The sequence below is a fragment of the Jaculus jaculus genome, chromosome 5 (assembly GCF_020740685.1).
Source record: "Jaculus jaculus isolate mJacJac1 chromosome 5, mJacJac1.mat.Y.cur, whole genome shotgun sequence".
Taxonomy (NCBI): domain Eukaryota; kingdom Metazoa; phylum Chordata; class Mammalia; order Rodentia; family Dipodidae; genus Jaculus; species Jaculus jaculus.
Genome location: NC_059106.1, coordinates 172,157,390 through 172,173,166, shown reverse-complemented (window position 1 = coordinate 172,173,166; position 15,777 = coordinate 172,157,390). Strand labels below are relative to the sequence as shown.

At 48.7% G+C, this 15,777-nt stretch overlaps 1 pseudogene; it reads left to right on the top strand.

The window, feature by feature from the left end:
• Positions 1 to 3,455: 3,455 nt before the first annotated feature.
• Positions 3,456 to 15,777, top strand: part of LOC101596186 — a 65,548-nt pseudogene continuing 53,226 nt past the window's right edge.

The following is a 15,777-nucleotide window of genomic DNA, read 5'->3' as shown; positions in this document are numbered from 1 at the left end:
AGCTATCGCCTCGCTCGTCAGGGTAGGAATTTCCAAACCTGAGGGATATTAAATGACTGGTTCATTGTAGCTACAGTCTCACTCATCACGGTAGGAGTTTCCAGACTTGAGGGATGTTGAATGACTGGTTCATTGCTGAAGGTGGTCAGTACAATTCCAATTTCCATCGTGAGTGTGATCAGTCTCCATAAACTCCAGTTGTCCATTGTGCTGAGCAGAAGGGACGGAGGAGTGTCCAGTGCTGAGACAACTCTGTCACACCCTCCAAGGCTCAGGGTCCATTGCAGAAGAGGTGGCGGAAAGAATGTAAGAGCCAAAGGAAAGGCAAGGACTCCTTATATACAACCATCTGGACAGAAATTGGCCTTGACATCAAGACCTCTCAGTGCCTAGCAATACCTACACAAGACCCTCATAATGAGAAAAAGACGACGACATCAAAATAAAAGACTAATGGGGGGATACAATGGAGAGTGGAGTTGTGAAGGAGAACGTGGGCAGGGGAGGAATCATCATGGTTTATTGTCGGTAAAGATAGAAGTGGTCAATAAAAAACATTAAAAATTAGGGCTGGAAGGCCGGGCGTGGTGGCACATGCCTTTAATCCCAGCACTCGGGAGGGGAGGCAGAGGTAGGAGGATCGCCATGAGTTCAAGGCCACCCTGAGACTACGTAGTGAATTCCAGGTCAGCCTGGGCTAGAGCAAGACCCTACCTTGAAAAATGGGGGAAAAAAATTAGGGCTGGAGAGATAGCTTGGCGGTTAAGGGATATATCTGCAAAGCCTAAGGACCCAGGTTTGACTCTCCAGGACCCACGTTAGCCAGATGCATGGGGGGCACACACATCTGGAGTTTGTTTGCAGTGGCTGGAGGCCCTGGTGCGCCCATTCTCACTCTCTTTCTCTCTCTGCCTCAAATAAATAAATAAAATAGATAAATGAAATGTGTAAAAAAAAATTAAAATTACAAAAAAATCCAGTTGTCAACAGCATAGCATGTGAGTTGTTCTAATTACTCTGCCACCCGTCACAGGACAGACAACGCCACCCTGTGCTGTGGGGCGGAGGGACTCTGTGAACATTCAGAGGATGACCCTTCATATGCTTTTTACCAAAAATCCTACAAAATATGTTTGTTTTTTAAGTGGGCCTGTGAGGAGAAAGGAACATTTCCTATCTACATTTCTGTATCTATTCTTTTATTTTCCAAATATTTTATTTTTTTTTTGAGAGAAAGAGAGAGTATGTGAGAGAGAAAAAGAGGCAGATAGAGAGAGAGGTGTTACATCAGGGCCTTCCAGCCACTGCAAACGAACTCCAGACTCATGTGCCTCCTTGTACATCTGGCTTACGTGGGGCCTGGGGAATTGAACCCCGGGTCCTCAGGCTTCTCAGGCAAGCACCTTAACTGCAAAGCCATCTCTCCAGCCCCTCTGCATCTAATCTTGTTTCCTTCATTTCTCTCTCCTTAAACTTAAGCTACTCGGGGATTAGCAAAGCCATTAGAACGTGCTTTAATTAATGGCATTGTTCAAGCTGCTCCGTGTTCATTCAAGCCCCCAAAAGACAAGCTTATTAATGAAGCAGGGGACTGGAGTTTTGGAATTCCAGTCTCCTTGTCAGTCAAAACCTGAATCTTTGAGGCTTGGATACTTCTGGGAAACTGCCTCGGCTGAGCCTCAGGGATCTCTGGTCTAGCAGCAGTGAACTCAAATAAATGCCCATGAGGGGAAGTTCTTCACAAAGCTCGTGAAGAAGCAGGCTAGGCAATGGGCAAGGGCCCACCCACAATGAGCGCTGCCTCGTAGCTTTGCTTGTCATGATTCCATGCAGAACCTCTGAGCAGATAGTAAACCCATACATTTACTTCTACTACAACCCTGGTAAAATGACAGGGAAGGAATTTTTTTTTTTAAAAAACAAAACATATTTTATTTATGAGAAAGACAGAAAATGGGCACACCAAGGCCTCAAGATGCATGTGCCATGTTGTGTATCTGGCTTATGTGGGTTCTGCTGAATCAAACTTGGGGCCTTAAGTGTCATAGGCAAACACCCTAACCATAAGCCATCTCTCCAACCCTTAAAATTTTTTTAATTCTTTTGTTTATTTTTATTTATTTGAGAGCAACAGACAGAGAGAGAAAGAGGCAGAAAGATAGAGAGAGAATGGGCGCGCCAGGGCCTCCAGCCTCTGCAAACAAACTCCAGATGCGTGTGCCCCCTTGTGCATCTGGCTAAAGTTGGTCCTGGAGAATTGAGCCTTGAACCAAGGAGGGAAGGAATTTTTAATGGTTGTGCATGTATGAGTGTGTCCTACGTGTAGGTACACACCATATGTGTGCATGTGTGTAAAGGCCAGAGGACAAGCTCGCTGTTTTTCTCAGGAACACAGGGTCTCTCACCGACCTGTGGCTCAACAGTTAGGCTAGGCTGGCTGGCCAGTGAGCCCTAAGGGGTCCTCCTGCCTTTGTCTCTCTAGTGTTGGGGTTACACGAGGCACCTCCGCGCCTGGAGTTGCAGTCAGGTCCGCATTGCTGGTAGAAATCACCCAACCAAGATCAGCTTGTGGGAAAAAGGTTTATTTTGGCTTACAGGCTCGAGGGGGAAGCTCCACAACGGCAGGGAAATGACGACATGAGCAGAGGGTAGATGTCACCCCCTGGCCAACGTAAGGTGGGCCATAGCAGCAGGAGAGTGTGCCAAACACTGGCAAGGGGACACTGGCTATAACACCCATAAGCCCGCCCCCAACAATACACTGCCTCCTAGAGGTGTCAATTTCCAATTACCATCAGCTGGGGAACCCAGCATCCAGAACACATGAGTTTATGGGGAACACCTGAATCAAACCACCACACCTGGCATTTGGCGGAAGATTTTTTTGTATGTGTTTGTGTACTTGTCTCTGCGTGCATGCACGTGAATACACTGTGTGTGGTGTGTTGTATATGCATGTGTCTATGCACAGGCATAGACACATGTGTGCAGGCCAATGAAGGACTCAGGGGTCTTCCTCCATTGATCTGCTACTGTGGTGCCTTGAGAAAGAGTCCCTCAGTGAAGCTGGAGCCGTTCTGCCAGTTAGACCAGTGAGCACCAGCAATCTCCTGCTTCTGCCTCCTCAGGACTGGGGTGATGGCAGGTGTGATCATGCACAGGTGTTTGCCAGGTGCTAGGGATGGCATCGGCTCCTCGTGCTCACCCAGCAGGCACTCTTACCCGCTGAGTCATTCCTCAACCCTGGTGTTTGCTTTTCTGTTTGTTCTGCTTTTGAGGCAAGGTCTCTTTAGCTCAGACCGGTCCGAGGAGACCGTGGCCACAGCTCATGGCTGGGAAGGGAGAGGCGGCGGCCGAGGGGAAGCAAAGGGGCCGTAGTGGCGTAGGAAGATGTGGGGCAAGATGAGCAACACCAAGGAACGGGTCATGACTGAGTGTAAGATGGGAGTGACATCGCCAACCAGGTACTTGGATCTGTGGTGGAAGCACCCAGCCTGGGGCTGTGTGTGAGAAAGGGGGTGCCATGATTATGGAAGAAACGAGGAAAAGCTTCAAGAAAGAAAAAGAAATGAAGGAAGGAATTGCCTTTCCTACCACGTTTCAGTAAATAACTGTATGTCACTTCTCCCCTTTTAAGAGTGACCAGGACTATATTTTCAAGGAAGGTGACTTGCTAAAAATTGATCTTGGGGTCCATGTGGATGGCTTCATTGCTAATATGGCTCACATTTTTATGGCTGGTGTATGTGGTGTTTTGAATAGATGGCCTCCAATATATTCAGTGTTTTATCCGTTTGTAGTTTGCATCTGCAGCCACCTGGCTGGAGGCAGTGTCACTGGGCGGATCTTAAGGTGTGGTGGGTTTCAGATTTCAATCTAAAGATATGCAAAGTGTGTCTGGCTGGAGTTCCTGAAGTGTGCTGTGTGGGGTGTCTTCTGGCTTTTAGGCTTGTGCTTCTCTCTGCTTGGACCTGTGAAAGCAGGCCAGCTACTTCTGCCATTATGGAACTCCCCGTGGATCTGCAAGCTTCAGTAAATGTCCCTTCCTCCATAGCTGTGCCTGGTCTGGAAGTCCATCAAAGCAAACCTGAAGCTGTCTGCCACAGTGTAGCTCACGGTGCCCAGGCAGCAGGTTGGAAAGCAAATGTGCTTAAGGCAGCGCGCCTGTGTGCTGAAGCGGCTTCCACCTGGCCAAGCCCGGACACCAGAACGCGCAGGTGACAGAAGCCTGGCTGTCGCACAGCCGAAGCAGCACGTCGTGACGGAGTGAAAGCTGCTATCCAGAGAACACAGACCAAGAGACAGAGGACCGAGAGAAGGCCGACTCTGAGGTCCATGACGTGTGTGTGGATGTCCTGGTCAGCTCAGGAGAAGGCCAGGCCAAAGACGCAGGACAAGAGCCACTGCTTACACGTGATACCCTCTAAACAATCTGGCCTGAAGATAAGAATGCCACATGCCTTTTCAGCAAGGTGGAAAGGCGTTTTGATGCCATGCCACTACTTTAAGAGCGTGTGAAGACGAGAAGAAGGGTAGGATGGATGGCTGTAGCCCAGTGTGCCAAACACGAGTTGCTACAACCATTTAATGTTCTCTATGAGAAAGAGGGTGAATTTGGTGCCCAGTTTAAATTCACAATTCTACCCAAGAAGTTAAAAAAAAAAAAAAACTTAAAAAAATTTTTAATTTGAAACAGAGAGAGAGGGAGAGAGAGACAGAGAATGGGTGTGCCAGGGCCTCTAGCCACTGCAAATGAACTCCAGATGCATGCACCACCTCATGCATCTGGCTTACATGGAACCTGGAGAATCGAACTGGGGTCCTTAGGCTTCACAGACACGCGACTTAACTGCTAAGCCATCTATCCAGGCCCAAGAAGGTTTTTGTAAGTCATGACTAGAAGCTGAATTTTATCAAATGTTTTATATCATCTGTCAAGTTGATCATATGATTTTTCTCCATTATTAATTTGGCAAATTGCAATGGCCAGTTTGCTCAGAATGTTAAGTACCACTTGGTTTCCTATACAAATTCAGTTTGTTTGTGATGTATTATTTTTCTCTATATTACTGGATTAGCTTGCTTATAGTGATTGATATGTCACTATGCAAGAGAGATATTTTATTCAGAATTTTCTTTGCTTGAACAGTCTTAGAAGATCTGGGTACATGACTCAACATTTCTGAGCTTCTAGCTCTTTTTTCTTGGAAAATGAAGACAATTTACCACAAAATGTAAAGTTTCAATAAGAAGATGTGTGTAAAATCACTTTGTACATTTCCTGGCACACCATGAGTATTCAATGAATATTTATTGGAACGAGTTAAAACTTCAGAATAAAATATATTCAAAACAATACCAAGAATAAGTAAATAGAAGTAACAAGTAGTATTTGACATGCAACACTCAAATTCATGGTGCCCCCGGCTATGTTCAGACCTTCCTTCACATTTTCACTGGGGCCCAGTAAAAGAAAATTCCAGAACAGAAAGGCAGGAGAAAAGGGTTAAGAGCCTCCCCAGACATGGCTGTCTTCTAAGTTCCCAGCAATATCTTCTAATTCCACCACTCCTGTATATGACTGGCAAGAAGTAGCCTAACGTGGGAGCAGAGGAGGAGGGTCTTACCTCTCTGACCCTGTGAGCCAGCGTAAGCACCTTCCTCGTCTGTCAAAAGGCAACAGTAATCCCCCCCACCCCCGCCCATGTTGTGCTGTTGTGGTAAGAGTAGATGTAAAGAGTTTTAAGAAATCAAAGCTAAGCTGCATGCAGCTACAAGGCATTGTTACTACATTAGTATTATCAGCAGTGTGCTAAGTGCTTCCTCTGCGGTTCCATGGTTAATCTACATAAACTTGTGAGGTAAAAGCAGGTCCAAGGCCCAGGACCATCAAGCAGATTGCTCAAGTCCTGCAGCTGCAAAGTGGTGCATTAGGCTAAGAACCAAGACAGCTCCTGCCTGTTCCCTTGACCTCCGTGCCATACAGACTCAAAGAAAACAAGACCTTCCCCTCAAAACAAAAGCTCTTCTGTTTTATCTGTGATAACACTGGCAATGTGGTATTAAGATTCAACATCACTTAACACGAGAATGTCTATGAATCAGAAAAAAAAAAAAAAAACAAAAAAACTTTTCTTTATGAGTCTCTCTTTTCCCTTTGGGAGAATCATTTCTTTTCTCTTTCATTACAAAAATACACACATGCTGTCACAGGAAATGTTTCATCCCATAAAGCTCCAGCTAATCAAAGTTTCCTTGGCCAACTGCCCCAGCTGTGCAACTGGAAGACATTAAGACTTTGGGGAGCGCGCGGTTCTCCTGTTAATCTAATACTAAACTGTTCTAACATTTCATTGACTCGGAGATTGCTCTCCATCCGACAGTAGCTTCCGTTCTGGACGCCCTTGGTGGGGTCTCACGTGCCTCACTGAAGAGTCCACAAATAGCCACCGGCCTTCTTGGGCAGCGTCTACACACCTGATGTGGGCAGATGGGCCCAGCGGCTCACTTCAGAGACGGGGGCTGAAACAGATCTTCTTCAGCCCCGTGGCCGGAGGGAGGCCCGGGGGCTCGTAAAGCCTCAGCCACCCGCTGGCTAAGGAGCGGCCTCATGTGAGCTCCACCCACCTGCCTGGGTTGGCATGCAGGCGGGGTAGGATGATGCTTAGGAAATGACGGTGACGACTAACGGGCACCATTCACAGTACGAAATGACAGTCACGGCCCATCCAGCTGTGTGTCGTGAAAACAGCACTGCAGGACACTCGGAAGTCTGCCTAAGAGTCTAAGAGTGTGTGCCTCTCTCATTTTTATTGTTTTCTATCATTTAAGTTCTCTTTCCCTCTTAGCTTTCTGGCATCTAAAAATCTGTCTGAACTTTTGGTTAAAAAATGAAGAAGAAGGAAAGAAAAGAAGAAGAAAAGAACTGCTTCAGGCCTGATAGATACTTTCCCTGCTGGTGCCAGAGAGCTGGGCAGTGGAACGTGCCCTCCTGGGCGTCCTCCTTCCTCGGTGTGCATTCTCCCTCCAGGTTCTCACACATGCTCTCACCCCACGCACACTCAAGGAGACAGTTGTCTACTGCTGAGGCCAAATACTACGGAGCATCTGGGTCTTCCTGAGCCTCACCTCTGTCTCCTCATGACATTCCAGAGGGCGTGCACTGGCATCTTGTACTAGATTTCGTGTCAGTGTGACCCAATGCCCGACATAAAGAAATGATTTGCTTTGTCCCACGGTTTGGGGTGCTCCGTTCGTCGCCATGTGGCCCCACGCACTCGGTCATGGCAACAGAAGGCTCTTGCTGGAAAGCAGAACGAGGAGCATTCAGGAAGGGGCCAGGGCAGGAGAAAGGCCCAAGGACATGCGTACTTCTAGTGGCCTACCTCCTCCAACTACCGTCCACATCCCATCGGCCCATCTCCTCCCAACGGTCCACTCAACTTTAAGTCCACCCGTGGATTGGATGGGTCAGAGCCCTGAAGGTCTCATTGTGTCTGGAAACCCCTCGCACACACACCAGGGACCTGCTTCACTAATCTCCCAGGTGTTTCTCAATCCAATGCAGTGGATGATCAAGGTTAACCGTGGCGCTCCTCCTATGAGCCCAGCTCTGTGCTAGGAAAGACAGTGAATTCACGTGCTTGTGTAGCAGAGTGCAGGGGGTCCAGGAAAGTCCTTGAACCCCAAGCCCTAGGTTCATTTCTAATTTTAATCAAAGAATCGAATAATAAAAGACTGAGAAGGGTAATTATTATATTATTTATTGGCAGAAGTGCAGAGCCAAGGAGAGACACCGACGTGGCTAGTGATCCCATGTGGAGGGCCTGGGAAAACCATAGAAAGAGGGACAAAAAAGTTCAAGGAGCTCCTGCTGTGTGAGGAGCTGGAAGAGTACACATGGAGAGTAAGGGCTGGGGGGGGGGGCGGGCCTCCAGCTGGGCCGCTCACCGACAGCTGGAACTTCCCAGGTGGGCACTTGCAAAGGTATTCATAACCTTAGAGTGGTGAACCAGAGAGAGTTGGTTGGTTAGGGCTAGGGGCTGTCTCAGGAAGAGGTGAGCCCCAACACAAGTTCGATGAGTTGAACTTGATCAACCACAATGTTTAAATCCTACAAAAGAGCCAGGCGTGGTGGCGCACGCCTTTAATCCCAGCACTTGGGAGGCAGAGGTAGGAGGATCTCTGTGAGTTCGAGGCCATCCTGAGACTACATAGTGAATTCCAGGTCAGCCCGAGCAAAACTGAGACCCTACCTCGTAAAACCAAAAACTAACTAACTAAATAAATCCTACAAAAGACCTCCCTCCCAGGAGAGGTCCTGGTTGTTTGTGAGGAAAACAGGTCTAGGGAACTAGGCAAGAAATAAGAAGTCAGATCATCTTTGATTTCTAGCAAGTACAGACTTTCCTGCTTTTTTTTTTTTTTTTTTTTTTTGCTTTTCGGGGCCCAGTCACCCTAACTGTACCCCTTCTCCCTTGTTTCTAAACAAAATGGAAAGTTCTCGAGGAATGTAGAGTCTAGTAGAAACGACACATTAGCGACTCGCAAGGTAAACTGGTACAACGGGAGATGACTGGTGATGAATGTCCTGGTGGAGGACACCTGTCCCAGCCTGGGACTGCGGCCATCGGAGGCCTTGCTGGGCAGAAGTCACCTGAATCTGCTCTTTAAGAATCCATAGGGCTGGAGGGATTGCTTAGTGGTTAAGCCACTCACCTGCAAAGCCAAAGGACCCAGGTTCAATTCCTCAGGACCCACGTAAGCCAGATGCACGAGGTGGTGCATGCATCTGGAGTTTGTTTGGAGTGGCTGAAGGCCCTGGTGCACCCATTCTCTCTCTCTGTCTCTCTCTCTCTATCTATCTATCTCTTTCTCCTCTCTCTCTCTCTCTCTCAAATAAATAAAATAAGTACAAAATAATGTTTTTAAAAAAGGAATCCATAGACCAAGGAGAAGGAATGGGTCCCAGGTAGAGAAAAGGGCACATGAAAAGTGGAGGCAAAGTATGTTCTGTCCCTTGGGAGAAAAATCATAAGCAATATCTGAATGCAAGCATAGTCAGGAAGTTCTAGAATAACATAGATTTATTTAGGCAGAAATAAATGAAATCATGAAGGTGCCATTTGCTAAGCTAAGAAGCCATACAGAAACACTGAGTTCATGACACTGTACATCTGCAATGAATACGCTTTACTGTATCTACATGTAAATATCTGAATAAGGCTACCTTGGCAGGGAACATCCGCCGGGTCACTCCAGGGGAGGTGACAGTACACAAACGTCTGAGTGTGGGATACAGGTTGGGTCCCACTGGATGAGTGGACTGAACAGGGCAGAAAAACAGAGGCCGGGAGACGGTGAGGAGAGAGGTGGGCACCAGGAAACTAGTATATCAGTAAAAAGACACAGGGATCAAAATCTGAGGAGGAACTCTCAAAAGAGAGGAGTTCTAAGCAGGGGAAATGCATCCAGAAAGATGAACCTTGACCTGGGTATCCACTGCCTTCGCTGCTGCAGAGGCCCTGGTCGAGCGGAGTCTAAGGCTTCCCCTCTCTGGCCCTGCTGTTATAATAACTGGGTCGCCCTGAAGCAGCAGTTTCAAAACATTTTTTAACAGAAAAAAAAAAAAAACCTCAGGGAGAAAATGGTAGAGAGGACTTACCATGACCAATGGTAAATTTGCTGACTTCTAAAAATTGACTGACTTTCGGGCCTGAAATTGAATTTATGAACTTTTGGGGCGTTTCTGGTCATGCATTGGTTCGGTGGAAATTAAAATAAATTAGAATTGCATAAGCACTTTGCACCTGAAAGTAAAGGGATGGATTGTATGCTTGTGATATCTGTGAGCGTTGCTGCCAAGAACTTTTTACATGTAAGGAACAGGTACTGAGAAGCCCTGCTAACCTGGTTGCCTGCTGAAGACAGGCGCAAATTGACAGGGCGGAGATAATGCACCATTTTAAGGAGGAGTGGGACACCAAGTGGTCGTAGAAATCACTGCAGTCTCTCTGCTACACCGTCCGGGGCCGACACCCTGCTATATATGATCCAGCTTCCCAGGCCAAGAGGACAAGCCAGGCCGAGGCGCGGAGTGCGGGGCACTGCTGAAACCCTGTGGAGTAGGAACCGGCTCTTCTTCTCCCACAGTTAAGGCCTGTAAGAGAACCCCACCATCTAGGATGGTTAATTCAAGTAACCACCTTAACAGGAAGTGTCTGCAAGGGATTTGCTAGATTCGGTTGCTGGAGGTGGGAAACCCCGCTCTGCTGTGGACAGGAGCATCCGTGGGGTGGGCTTGTGGGCTGAATAGAGGAGAGAGGGCCGAGCGGCAGCGTCCATCACTGCTGCCTCCCGTGGACCGTGGACCGAGCGTGAGCAGTCAGTCACCTCAGGCTCCTGCATCGGGACTTCCCCGCCACCGCCGCCGCCCCCTAGAGCCCAGGGCTGAAAAGGATCCTCTCTTCCTTAAGTTGCTTCTCGGCAAGGATAATGCCTTATTTATTTATTTATTTTGTTTTTTCGAGGTAGGGTCTCACTATGGTCCAGGCTGACCTGGACTTCACTATGTATTCCTCAGGGTGGTCTCAAACTCATGGCGATCCTCCCACCTCTGGCTCCCGAGTGCTGGGATTAAAGGTGTGTGCCACCACGCCCTGCCTTAAACAAAAGACTTCTTAAAGAAGTGCCAATGTGGGGCTAGAGAGATAGCTTAGCGGTTACGCACGTGCCTTTGGAGCCTAAGAATCCTGGTTGTAGGCTCGATTCCCCAGAGCCCACATAAGCCAGATGCACAAGGGGGCGCCCACATCTGGAGTTCGTTTGCAGTGGCTGGAGGCCCTGGTGCACCCATTCTCTCTCTCTCTCTATCTGCCTCTCTCTCTCTCTCCCTCTCTCTGTTATTCTCTCAAATAAATAAATAAAAATACACAAAAAATTTAAAAAGCAGTGCCAATGAGTCCCTGTGTGCAGAGGAAGTCAAGCTACAGTAACATCGGAGCAGCAGCGACGGCAGATGCAGTGGCTTACTAATGGCTGGAACTACTCACTCTTCAGCCCTTTCCCCTCTGGCTGCTGCTAGAGGCAGCTAGTCCATGCATTCAGGGCTGGGCCTCCCAAACAGGGCACCCCAGAGGTGTGTCCCTTCACATGACAGAGAAGTTTTTTGTTTGATTGTTGTTTCGAGGTAGGGTCTCACTCTAGCCCAGACTGACCTTGCACTCGCTCTGTAGTCCCGGGCTGGCCTGACAGTGACCCTCCCACATCTGTGCTGGGATGAAAGGGCACACACAGAGAAGGAGCGGGGACAGGCAGGACACGTCCCTTCACACTTAGCACAAGACACCGGCCACCAGAGCAGCTCGGGAAGTACTGCCATCCGTCACCTCACCGCCTGGGATGGAGGAATAGCTCAGAAACACTTCTGCGAGACTCCCTCTTCCCCAAAAAATGGAAAACGGAGGACAATTGCCGTCAGTGAAACTAAGCAACAGCCCACCACTGAACACCTAGCTGAGGGGCCGAGCCGGGGTAAGAGGCAGGGAATGGCACCCCTGGAGCCAGCCCCTGAGCAGCGGGACACTGGGCAGCAGTCAGCGCGGGTGTGAGCAGACACCTGCCGGCTTGGCCACCGAGGAGGCATGCTGGAACACCCTCCCATCCACTCGAAAGCAAGGGGAGCCCAATGTGCACATGGGAATGAGAAGTTGGGGCTGGAGAGATGGCTCAGTGGTTAAGGTGCTTGCCTGTAAAGCCTAACAACCAGGGTTCAATTCCCTAGTACCCTTGTAAGCCAGATACATAAGGTGGCTCATGCATCTGGAGTTTGTTTACAGCGACTAGAGACCCTGGTAGACCCATCCTTTCTGTCTGTCTCTCATGTCAATCTTTCTGCTTACGAATAAAGAAATAAGCTATTTTTAAAGAAAACAAACTAGAGGTTGGCAATGCTGGGTACAAGCAGCCCTGCCTCTCCTACTCAAGCAGAGCCGAGAGGCCAAGGCTGAAACCCAAGCGACTCAAGGGGGGCTGCGCCGAGTCCACTCACCTGCTGCGCTCCCGGAATAGGAACAGAGAAAGCGTAGACGCGAGGCGCACCCTGGGCAGCAGGCAGAGCCTGTGAAAGTATATTTTGGGGAGTATAACTTCTGATAAAAAGAAAAAAGAAGCTAGGTCTTGCCTGGGTAGGCAGTAAGAGAGAGGAACGCATGCTGTAATTATATGCCAGCACAAGACAGGTGATAAGGAACAGCCTTACTGAAGTGTACGGGAAGGGCCCAGGTGCCCACCAACCAGGTGATAAGGAACAGCCTTACTGAAGTGTACGGGAAGGGCCCAGGTGCCCACCAGCCAGGTGATAAGGAACAGCCTTACTGACGTGTACGGGAAGGGCCCAGGTGCCCACCAACCAGGTGATAAGGAACAGCCTTACTGACATGTACGGGAAGGGCCCAGGTGCCCACCAGCCAGGTGATAAGGAACAGCCTTACTGACGTGTACGGGAAGGGCCCAGGTGCCCACCAGCCCCACTCACGGCACGGACTGGGAAACGGAAGGTGGGCAGTCTGCTGGCTTTAGGACTAGCCCTGTACCCCAATCTCTTCACTCAATTTGATTACTAGTTGGGCAGGAGGAAGGGCATGGATTCATTTCTTCTTCTTTAGTGAAAAGAAAGGTTACCTCAGTTTTCACTCACCAGATTTTGTATGTCCCTTCTCTTGAATTAGGAGCATACTTGGTGGGAAAAGAGTGTGACTCTGCCATGTGATTTGCTAGTGGAGAGAAAGCTACTGTGAGCATGTGTTTTCTTTTTATAATTTACATGAAAGAAAGAAAGAAAGAATGAATGAATGAAAGGAAGGAAGAGAGGGAGGAAGGAAGAAACCACCCTTCTTTCCCACAGGGTCTCACCAATGGAAGCCCAGGCTGGCTTTGAACTCACTGTCCTCCTGCCCCAGCACAATTACATACATTTACCACCACACCCAGATTTGTGTTTTACTTTTTATTGATAATTTACGCATGTACATAATGTATTTTGATCATGACTCCTTCCCATTACTTTCTATTGCCCTTCCTCCCCCATACCCTTTCCCCTGAGTCCCAACTAGGCCCAGTTCTATTTTAAGATTTAGGTGGGGGGAGGGGCCATGCTTCGTCACACATGATGGAATGTTGAAGGGCCCAAGGCTGTTCAGATCTTGTCGAGGTCCTGACAGCCACTGCGAGGCCACAAAAGAAACAGCCACTCCATGACCAAAGGACAGCCCTCGGAAGCGCTCCTCCCATCCTCTGGCTCCTGCGCCCTTTCTACCCCCTCTTCCGGATGTTCCCCGAGCCTTGGAGGACGTGAAATATACGCCTCACTTAGCACTCAGCACTCAATAGTCACTTTATGCTCAGAACTTTGAAAAGTCACAGCTTTCCCCAGTATTCGCTGCCGTCTGCAAAAAGAAGCTCCTCTGACCTAGGGTAGGGCAACACCCGTCTATGGGCATACATATAAATATTTGGAGGACACCTTGACGTGCACAACATACCCATGTAGCCAAACAGCAGTAGTAGCTTTCCCCCTAGGACCCAGGACCTCGGTAGTCATAGGGTGTCAACTAGATTTTTAGAACTGGACATGTTTTCACTCCCGTAGCCAACATGCCGCTATTGCACCAGTACACACACCTGGCCCCGCTGGCCGGTCGGTCGTACAGCTTGTAGGGTCCACTGCTGGCTAAGACCATGAGCGACCCTCCCTCAGCAGCCTGCATAGCACTTTCCATCATGTGACAGCTAGCCAGCAAGGAGGGCACTTCCAGCTTGATTTCTGTATCCTACAGCTCAAGCATGTGATCTCTCCAACAATAGGCTCTTGCCATCTATTGCCACACCGGCTTTTAATAAACATTCTTAATGCAGAGCTAAGCTCATGAAAGCAGGGTAGCTAAGCTTCTGGGCTTTCTCCCACCTCAGCTTTCCTCTGAGGAGCCCCTTTCCGAGAGCAGAACGTGTCACAAATCCTGGGTCTGCACAGAGGTCTCACCTCTGTCCTCTCTCTGTCTTAAGGTCTTATTGCCCAAGGCACTGTTGACTGGGGGGTGGGGTTGGGGGGCGCTTCTTTAGCTGTGGGCAGAAACCCTCAGGGCAGCTCAAAGCACTTGCATCTGCCACCTTTCAGTTTCCCCAGACACCCTGGATTCCCGCACTTTCATGAGCTTAGCCCCCAGGACATTCTGCAAAAATTCTAATAAAAATCATTCAGATAAGAATCATCATTTTTTTTCCTTGACCCATTTGAGAATATGGTATTAAACACATACTTCATAAGAGTAAGCATACAATCTTACCTAAGAATAATTAGGAAATCAACATTCATGGAGCTGGGCAGATGTCTCGGTGGCTGAAGGTGTTTGCTTGGAAAGCCCACTGGCCCGGGGTTCATTTCCAAGCTGTTAAGGTAAGCCAGACACAGAAATGTGGCACAAGCATCAAGTGTGCATTTGCAGTGGTGAGGTGCCCTGGCACCCCCCAAACACACACATAAATAAATAAAATGTATATAATATTTCTGTCTAATTGGCAGTCTATTTCCCAGTTTCATTTGTCCCATTAACAATTTCCTTTAGCCACAGGATCCAGTGCAGGGCTGACACTGTCTGCCATGCCTCCCTCTGCAGCCTCCGCGCTGCCCTCTGCTGGCTTTTGTAGTATTGACGCGCTGGCAAAACAAGAAAGAGCAAAGAATAGAGCAGCCTACAGCCAGGCTTTTCTTTGTGTTTCCTGTTTCCAAGGTAAGGTCTCCCGGCTGACCTGGAATTCACTCTGTAGTCTCAGGGTGGCCTCAAACTCATGGGGATTCTCCTACCTCTGCCTCCCGAGTGCTGGGAATAAAGGCATGCACCACCACGCACGACTCTGTCCTACCTTTAACAAAGAAGTGATAAAGATAAATTATGAATTATTAAGTTTATTTAGGGAGCAATGGCAATTGTGGAGTTTACTTAAGGGAGATTAGGGTTTAGGAAGGAAAGCCCGAGCAGAGTCATCAGCATGTGGGAAGTAGGAAAACGCTCTCATGTGGAAACTGCATTGCTTATATGAGAGAAACTGAGGCTTGGGGGGTGGGACTGGAGCAGAGCCGCAAGCACGTGGAGGACAGTTAAACAGGCTTTCAAGGAAGGCTGAGGTAGGGCCACAAGCAAGTGTAAGATAGAACTTAGGTGCATACGGAGGGAGACACAAAAGGAACACACATAGCATCTGCCATGCGCTTTCCTGGGGAGGGAAGTTTAGAGGGCAAATGGTGAGACTTGAGGGTAATATCAAAGCAGAGACCAAGAAATCCAGAAGTGAGCAATGAAGAAAGTTACACTCACGGTTACCCCAAGTCTAAAGAAATTACACAGGCAGCAGACCAAGAGTTAGTGAAAGCTCCCACATGGTCGATCTGGGGTGTAAGGGAAACACACGTGGCAGACTAGAAGGCCAGGGGAAAATCAGGCAGGTAATCAAAGTGAGCAGTAACCCCACACTATAAAGCAGAGAAGTTCCCTTAGAGCAAGAAAAGGTTGTATGCGTTCCCCCGCAGACTGGGGGAGGGGGAATCTAGACTCCCATGTGTCCCTGTGGCCCAGAGGAGAGAGGCAGGCAGAGCCGAGAAGAGCCAGGAGAGCAGACGGGAGCTGAGGGGAGCAGAGCTGACCTAGTGACAGACGCAAACAGCAGCCTTCACAGGAAGGAGAGACCCAGCTTGTTTGGCGATTTGGAGGGGGGATCCCAGGG